The sequence below is a fragment of the Daphnia pulicaria genome, unplaced genomic scaffold (genome assembly GCF_021234035.1).
Source record: "Daphnia pulicaria isolate SC F1-1A unplaced genomic scaffold, SC_F0-13Bv2 h1tg000186l, whole genome shotgun sequence".
Classification (NCBI taxonomy): domain Eukaryota; kingdom Metazoa; phylum Arthropoda; class Branchiopoda; order Diplostraca; family Daphniidae; genus Daphnia; species Daphnia pulicaria.
Window position 1 is genome coordinate 1,525 of NW_025804870.1, and position 5,976 is coordinate 7,500.

Consider the following 5,976-nt stretch of genomic DNA (forward strand, 5'->3'; position numbering starts at 1 on the left):
TTGTCTCGACTTGAAATGATTTGTTTTTTTCCGCCCATGACTTTCTATACGATGCCTCTATGCTGGCCTCTGACCGCGGTTGTTCCGAGTTTTCTCTTTCTCTTCGAAAGTCTTTGCGGAAAATTCTGCCTCGTGTGACCGTTGAGCGGTGAGGTGTGTGTGTGTGTGTGTGTCGTGCGGGGTGATGCGAGAGTGTGCCTCGGCGGTGGAAAAATAAAAATAAAACTCTGAGCCCACAAAAATTTAAAAGATGTATGCTTGTCAGCTTAGTAAAGCAGGCTTGACTTATGAGCATACAGCACGCCACATATGACCGTCGAAAACCGTAATACGGGAAAAAAAGTTGATGAATATATCAAGACCGGTCGAATGAATCCGATTCACTTTGGGCTCATAGACCGTTGAATGGTCTTTGACTTTGGAAAATTGAAATGAAAAAAATCCAACAAACGGATCGGATCGGTGTTTCTCTTCACTGGGACTCGCTGTGACACGCCAGGCGTTGCGATCAAAAATTTTAGTTTCCGAAGAAAAAGAAAAAAAACGAAAAACGTGTTGATTTGGTGTGTGTTTGGTGATGCGTGGGCGAAATAAAAACCCGCAACTCGCCGGATGCATATCAAACAAACATACACGAAATACCTGGTTGATCCTGCCAGTAGCATATGCTTGTCTCAAAGATTAAGCCATGCATGTCTAAGTACAAGCCGCTAGACGGCGAAACCGCGAATGGCTCAATAAATCAGTTATGGTTCCTTAGATCCACTCCATCCTACTTGGATAACTGTGGTAATTCTAGAGCTAATACATGCACTCGAGCCTCGACTGCGGGCTTTCGGGCTCGCAGAAGAGGTGCTTTTATTAGATCAAACCAGTCGGGGCCGGGCTTTCGGGCTCGCGCACCGTACCAATTTTGGTGACTCTGGATAACTTCACGCCGATCGCACGGCCTTCGCGCCGGCGACGTATCTTTCAAATGTCTGCCTTATCAACTGTCGATGGTAGGTTACGCGCCTACCATGGTTGCAACGGGTAACGGGGAATCGGGGTTCGATTCCGGAGAGGGAGCCTGAGAAACGGCTACCACATCCAAGGAAGGCAGCAGGCGCGCAAATTACCCACTCCCGGCACGGGGAGGTAGTGACGAAAAATAACGATACGGGACTCTTCCGAGGCCCCGTGATTGGAATGAGTACACTTTAAATCCTTTAACGAGGAACCATTGGAGGGCAAGTCTGGTGCCAGCAGCCGCGGTAACTCCAGCTCCAATAGCGTATATTAAAGTTGTTGCGGTTAAAAAGCTCGTAGTCGGATGTCTGTCTTCGGCCGGGCGGCGCCGCTCTGAATCAAGGGTGTTGCGTTTCACGCTCTGGGAGCCCGGGTGTCAAAGCCCGACTCTCTTCACGGTCGGACAACATCGCCGGAGTGGTGGTCGGTGCGTCGTTGTTGTATCTGCGGCCAGAGTTGGAAAGTTCTTTCGGGTTCTTTTTTAAATTTTGGTCGTAGTTGACTCGATTCGCTCCACCCAGTCAATCGTTCGGGGTGCCCTTCACCGGGTGTCTCGGGCGGCCGGCAACGTTTACTTTGAACAAATTAGAGTGCTCAAAGCAGGTGTATCCCAACGCCTGAATATCGCAGCATGGAATGATGGAATAGGACCTCGGTCCGATTTTGCTGGTCTTTTACTTTTGGACCCGAGGTAATGGTCAATAGAGACGGACGGGGGCATTCGTACTGCGGCGACAGAGGTGAAATTCTTGGACCGCCGCAAGACGAACAACAGCGAAGGCATTTGCCAAGAATGTTTTCCTTGATCAAGAACGAAAGTTAGAGGTTCGAAGGCGATCAGATACCGCCCTAGTTCTAACCATAAACGATGCCAACCAGCAATCCGTCGGAGTTACTCCAATGACTCGACGGGCAGCTTCCGGGAAACCAAAGTCTTTGGGTTCCGGGGGAAGTATGGTTGCAAAGCTGAAACTTAAAGGAATTGACGGAAGGGCACCACCAGGAGTGGAGCCTGCGGCTTAATTTGACTCAACACGGGAAACCTCACCAGGCCCGGACACTGGAAGGATTGACAGATTGAGAGCTCTTTCTTGATTCGGTGGGTGGTGGTGCATGGCCGTTCTTAGTTGGTGGAGCGATTTGTCTGGTTAATTCCGATAACGAACGAGACTCTAGCCTGCTAAATAGGTGACGGGTTTTATCAATTGAAACCGAAGGGAGTACGGAGGCGTCGGGATCAGGTGGCGGCGATTCGGGTCTCGGTGGGACTGGTTCCTTTAGTGAGGCAATCTCTCGGCTTGGTTTCGTTGTGCTTTGTTCGTCGGGTGTACGGCCTTCACGGGTTGGTTGCCTGGCGGATGAGGTATGGCGGGGCTTTGTCGGGAATGTCTCGCGGGGGCTGGCTCTATTGTTATTCGGTCGTCGTCATCCCCGGCGATACCTTCTGCTCTCGCGTCCGTCACGCAGTCTTCTTAGAGGGACAAGCGGCGTCCAGCCGCGTGACAGTGAGCAATAACAGGTCTGTGATGCCCTTAGATGTCCTGGGCCGCACGCGCGCTACACTGAAGGAATCAGCGTGTTTCACTCTCCCTGTCCGAAAGGACCGGGTAACCGCTGAACCTCCTTCGTGGTTGGGATTGGGGACTGCAATGATCCCCATGAACCAGGAATCCCTAGTAGGCGCGGGTCACTAGCCCGCGTCGATTACGTCCCTGCCCTTTGTACACACCGCCCGTCGCTACTACCGATTGAATGATTTAGTGAGGCCTTCGGACGGGCTTGTCGGGGTGCCGTCGAGTGGGGAGCAATCTCTGCCCGTGCGGTGCCTACCAACGGCGAGACTGAAAGATGGTCGAACTTGATCCTTTAGAGGAAGTAAAAGTCGTAACAAGGTTTCCGTAGGTGAACCTGCGGAAGGATCATAAACGAACAAGACAAATGTTTTGCGCATATGGCTTTGGTTGAGCACGAAACAACTAAAAGTTGCAAAACAAAAAAAACCCCATCAAAAGTCTTTCGGCGTAAGACATCGTATGAACTATGTGTGGGTTGACGGAAGAAAATCATTTATTTTGAACGGGTATCAGGCGCTCTGATGCGCGGTGGTTTAAAGCGGATTCGCCTTTTCAAATTGATTTTTCTTTCCTCTCGGCTCAAAAAAAAACACAAAGTCTTTCGATTTGGTCTATGGCCGTGAGCAAATTCTTCCTGCTTCGATGGTGAATGTCTCTATAGATTCATTCGACCTTTAGCGGCGCTCACAGTGTTGACGTTAGTAGAGTGAAGAATACGATAGCCCGCCTGGGCCGCGAGTACCGAAGGAACAATAAAGGAGATTTTATAAAGTCTTAGTCCCTAAATCAAACACTTTGAAAAATAAAAACTCGGTGGATGGAGAGTCGGAAAAAAAAAAAAAAAACATCAAGATTTTGAACGGGTATCAGGCGCTCTGATGCGCGGTGGTTTAAAGCGGATACGCCCAATCGAAATTGTTTTTTTTTTGTTTCTCTCTTCGTCTTCGGGATTTTTTGATTCTCGGTGGGGGACGAAAGTGTGAGACTTTACTCTGGACGTTCTTTTCGGGCGTAGATACTCGTGGTTGCGTGCGTGTGCGTCGTATAGACTAACACTCCAAAGCCCGACACTATGCCGTTGAAAACCGAATGTTTTTTAAGCTTGCCCTTCGCCCTCTCGATGAAGTAGGAAGAATTCAAAATCACAATAACACACTAAACCCAAATTCTAGTACGAGTGTTTATCGGAACATTTTCTTTCTGGCTTTCTTTCTCCGCCCTCGCATTCATTTGCTTGGGCGGGTTGGAGAAAAAGAGAGAAGAAAACGAATATGTCGTTTTATATACGACCCTGAACGGTGGATCACTAGGCTCGTGGATCGATGAAGAGCGCAGCAAAGTGCGCTAATCCATGCGAACTGCAGAACACATGGAGCATCGAAATCTTGAACGTAAATGGCGGCCCAGCTTCTCGCTCGGGCCACATCTGACTGAGGGTCGGTCGAATGATGAACGAACAGAGATTTTTTCAGTCTTGGTTTTGCATGTTGGGTCGCGGCGAGATTTATTTTTCACCCGGCCTGACCGCATAAAAGCTCCCGAATCTCTAACGTCTGGGTGCCGCGCGACTTAAGTGTCCGCGATGCCTCAAATACAAAAAAGGGGGAAAAATAAAAGAAGGTTCGCCCTGTTTTGTTTTTTTCCTCTCTATTCAAAAGAAACCTTTTTCGATGGCAAAACAGATGGGAAATTTTTGAGCCAACTCAAAAAAAAATTTTAGAAATAAACACATCTTCTCGAACAAGGTGTCGGCTGCGTGTGCGCGATATACCGCTTCAACGCGAGTTTAGTTGTGTGTGTGCGCCGGGCGTGTCGAAGTGTCGACCACCGCGAATTATCACTCACTCTAACCGCTCGTTATGCAAGCTTGGTTCGCGCACGACGCGTTGTTTCAATACAAAAAGCCGCAGGACGCCCTGTCACTTTTCGTAAATTAATTTTTGCGAATAACGAGAGACTCGCTTTATTTCGAAAAAAAAAAATTTGAACCGGCAATTATTCAATCTTTCCCGGCTTTAAAACGCCAAAGTCTGCCGAGCTAGATAAAGTGTTGTCTCCTTTTGAAAACAAACAATTCATTCTGACCTCAGTTTAGATGAGACTACCCGCTGAACTTAAGCATATCAGTAAGCGGAGGAAAAGAAACTAACAAGGATTCCCTTAGTAGCGGCGAGCGAACAGGGATGAGCCCAGCACCGAACCTCGCGCCCGGTTGAGCGGGTGCCGAGGAATGTGGTGTTCGGGAGGATCGTGCGCGTCTGTCCGGTATCTATCGTCCAAGTCTCCATGAACGGGGCGAGCAACCCACAGAGGGTGTCAGGCCCGTAGATAAGACGAGCCGAGACCGTGCATCGGATCCCTTCCCAAGAGTCGGGTTGCTTGAGCGTGCAGCCCTAAGCGGGAGGTAAACTCCTTCTAAGGCTAAATATCGCCACGAGACCGATAGCGAACAAGTACCGCGAGGGAAAGTTGAAAAGAACTTTGAAGAGAGAGTTCAAGAGTGCGTGAAACCGTTCAGGGGGTTAAACGGGTGGGCCCTCGAAGGTCGAACAAGTCCCCGCTCCCGGCACTTGGTTGTATGCCCTTAACGCTGCATGGAGACTGCCTGAATTGGCGGCTCTCTTGCATAAGTCGTTCTGCGATCGCAATAGCCACGCCAAGGTCCGCAAGTGGGGGGCCTAGTAGGACTCCGCGACCGACTGGGTGTCTGTTACACGGGGCGTCCGTTAGCGAGTTTCGTGGTTACCTTCGCGGGTGCCGCGATGACGAGCGCGGCGTTTCCCAACAGTACTGCCCGGTCGTGACCTGTCTCCTCCCGGGAGGTGTCGTAGCTTTTTTTTGTAAAAGAGAAAAAGTTGCGGTGCTCAACCTGTGGAGGCCCAGAGCGGAGAGTAGAAGTCGGGTCCCACCCGACCCGTCTTGAAACACGGACCAAGGAGTCTAACATGTGCGCAAGTCGTCGAGAAATTATCAAACTAAACTCGCGAGGCGCAATGAAAGTGAAGCGGCCCCGATGAGGGTGCATCCGCGAGGGGTGATCCCGTCTCGAACAGAGCGGGCGCAACCCCAGGGCGTCCGAATGCTCGCGAGATCTTTCCCCCTTAAAAGGGTTTGGTCGAGTCGGCCGGACGAACCCAGAGCGCACACGTTGGGACCCGAAAGATGGTGACCTATGCCTGGCCAGGACGAAGCCAGGGGAAACCCTGGTGGAGGTCCGCAGCGATTCTGACGTGCAAATCGATCGTCGGAGTTGGGTATAGGGGCGAAAGACTAATCGAACCATCTAGTAGCTGGTTCCCCCCGAAGTTTCCCTCAGGATAGCTGGTGCTCGCAAAGAGAACAAACGGAGTTTCATCCGGTAAAGCGAATGATTAGAGGCCTTGGGGTCGAAACG

General features: G+C 50.4%; 3 non-coding genes across 3 annotated transcripts in view; all 3 read left to right on the forward strand.

The window, feature by feature from the left end:
- Window positions 1-639: 639 nt before the first annotated feature.
- LOC124319605 lies at window positions 640-2,933 on the forward strand. The gene has a single exon (XR_006913302.1). It is a non-coding gene; the product is annotated as a small subunit ribosomal RNA (ribosomal RNA).
- A 936-nt stretch (window positions 2,934-3,869) lies between these two features.
- LOC124319601 lies at window positions 3,870-4,022 on the forward strand. Its single transcript, XR_006913298.1, has one exon. It is a non-coding gene; the product is annotated as a 5.8S ribosomal RNA (ribosomal RNA).
- A 641-nt stretch (window positions 4,023-4,663) lies between these two features.
- The window catches only part of LOC124319607, a 4,575-nt gene continuing 3,262 nt past the window's right edge, over window positions 4,664-5,976 (forward strand). The window contains exon 1 of the ribosomal RNA XR_006913303.1: window positions 4,664-5,976. This exon is cut by the window's right edge and continues 3,262 nt beyond it. This is a non-coding gene — a ribosomal RNA (large subunit ribosomal RNA).